Source organism: Nicotiana tomentosiformis, chromosome 2 (assembly GCF_000390325.3).
Source record: "Nicotiana tomentosiformis chromosome 2, ASM39032v3, whole genome shotgun sequence".
Lineage (NCBI taxonomy): Eukaryota > Viridiplantae > Streptophyta > Magnoliopsida > Solanales > Solanaceae > Nicotiana > Nicotiana tomentosiformis.
This window is the reverse complement of record NC_090813.1, coordinates 190,603,238-190,605,754: the sequence shown is the minus strand read 5'-3', so window position 1 is coordinate 190,605,754 and position 2,517 is coordinate 190,603,238. Positions and strand designations below refer to the sequence as shown.

Below are 2,517 nucleotides of genomic sequence, written 5' to 3'. Positions count from 1 at the left end.
AAAGAAACAATCTGTTGTGTTAGTGTATTTAAATCATCTGCCTGATTTACTGTAGCAACCTTCTTGATAATTACAACTCAGATGTCCATTGGATCACATTCTCAGAAATTTCATTCAACAATTGCAATGCTTCCTCTGTGGTTTTTCCCATTACTGAACCTCCTGCAGCTTCATCTATCACATTTCTAGAAGAGGGTTTTAGCCCGTGATAAAAAATATATAACTGCATATGTTCAGGAATGCCGTGGTGTGGATATTTGCTTAACATTGCCTTTAACCTTTCCCAAGCTTGATAAACTGATTCTGTATCAGTCTGCAAGAAATTAGATATATCTTGTCTTAACTTTGTGGTTTTAGCAGGGGAAAATTATTTATTTAAATATTTCTGAGTCATTTGGTCCCATGTGGTAATTGATCCTTAAGGCAAACTTCGCAACCAAGACTTAGCATCTCCTTTTAAAGAAAAAGGAAATAGCCTTAACTTGATTGCTTCAGGGGATACTCCATTATACTTAGCAGTTTCAACTAGTTCCAGAAAATTAATTAAATGACTATGTGGATCTTCACTTGAATCTCCAGTAAAGATACAAGATTGTTGGTGTAACGACCCGACCGATCGTTTTGAGCTCCAGTGCATCGTTCAGCGGTTTGAGGCCTTGAGTAGTTTCACTTCAGGTATTATGACTTGTGCGCATGGTCAGAATTGAATTTCGGAAAGTTCGGAGTTGATTTGGAAAGAAAATTCTAATTTCGGAAGCTTAAAGTTGGAGAAATTGACTAAAGTATGATTTTTAAGTAAATGACCTTGGAATCAAGATTTGAAGGTTCCAACAGGTTCGTATGATAATTTTGGACTTGAGCGTATGTCCGGATCGGGTTTTGGATGACCCGGGAGCATTTCGGCGCCTATTGTGGAAGTTAACATTTTGGAAGAATTCCATAAATTTGGGTTGAAGTACATTTCAATATTATCGATGTCCAATTGGGATTCCGAGCCTGGAAATAACTTCATATGGTGATTATGTACTTAGGGGCGCATCCGGAATTGGATTTGGAGGTCCGTAGGTTGTTTCGGGGTCATTTGGCAAAAAATGGAAATTTGAAGGTTTTTGAAAAGTTTGACCGGGAGTGGACTTTTTGATATCGGGGTCGGATTCCGATTCCAGAAGTTGGAGTAGGTCCGTAATGTCAATTATGACTTGTGTGCAAAATTTGAGGTCAATCAGACGTGATTTGATAGGTTTCGGCATCGTAGGTAGAAGTTTGAAGTTCTAAAGTTCATTAAGCTCGAATTGGGATGCGATTCATGATTTTGATGTTGTTGGGTGTGATTTGAAGGCTCGACTAAGTCCATGTTGTATTTGAGTACTTTTTGGTATAACTAGTTGAGGTCCCGAGGGCCTCGGGTGGATTCTGGGAGGTTAACGGAGCGATTTTTGGACTTAAGAATTTCTGAAGCTTAATGCTTCTGGTGTAATCGCACCTGCGTGACTTTGGCCGCAGGTGCAAGATCGCGGGTGCGACGAATTGCTCGCAGAAGAGGAGAAGGCCAGCCAGGGGGAGGACCACAAGTGCAGAGTTTTGGCCGCATCTGCGCAAGCGTAGAAGCGAAGCATGGGGCGCAAAAGCAGAAGAAAGCGTAGGAGAGGAAGGGGCGCACATGCGATGTCGCAGAAGCGGGGAATGTTCCGCAAGTGCGAGGCATTGTGTTTGGGTAAGTTTCGCAGAAGCGGAGGCATGGTCGCAGAAGCGACGCCGCAAGTGCGGTTACTTTTCTGGAGGTGCGAAAAATTGCCTGGGCAGTGAGGTTTTTAAAAAAGACGGGATTTGGCCATTTTCCTTCATTTTTTCATTTGGTTGGGCGATTTTTGTAGCTTTTGGAAGGGAGATTTTCGTAATCTATGTCAAGGTAAGTGATTTTCACCTATTGCAAGTTAAATACTTGGATTATATAAGGATTTAGACTTGAAAATTAGTAGAAATTTTGGATTTTGAAGAAAAACCTAGAAATTGGTATTTTTGGATTTTGACCACGAAATTGGATATGGAATTTGGAATAAATTATATATTTGAGTTCGTGGTGTCACGGGTAAAGTTTATCTTCAAAAATTTTCGGAATCCAGGCACGTGATCCCGATGGTGATTTTTATCGACTTTTCAAGTGGAGTTAAGAATTGTTGTAAATTGAATTATAATGAGTATTAGAGTATATATTTATGGGTTTGCACATTTATTGACTAGTTTTGGAGCGTTGGACATCGGTTTGAGTTGTTGGAAGGGCTTGGGAGCCGGTTGTAGAATTTCGGAGCGGGGTAAGTCTCCTTTCTAGCCTTGTAAAAGGGAATTAACTCCATAGGTGAATCAAATCATTATGTGTTTCTATTTGTGGGGGCTACGTACACACGAGGTGACGAGAGTCCGTGCGTAGCTACTATTATGCTTATGTCTAGGTAGTCTAAGACTCATATCATGTTGTACTTGCGATGTTTGCGCCCTACTTGTTAGTTTAATTGTTTA

The 2,517-nt window shown here is 40.5% G+C and overlaps 1 non-coding gene across 1 annotated transcript; it reads left to right on the top strand.

Moving 5' to 3' along the window:
* The first annotated feature begins 239 nt into the window (after nucleotides 1–239).
* Nucleotides 240–346, top strand: LOC117280450 (small nucleolar RNA R71). The gene has a single exon (XR_004510984.1). It is a non-coding gene; the product is annotated as a small nucleolar RNA R71 (small nucleolar RNA).
* The last annotated feature ends 2,171 nt before the right edge of the window (nucleotides 347–2,517 follow it).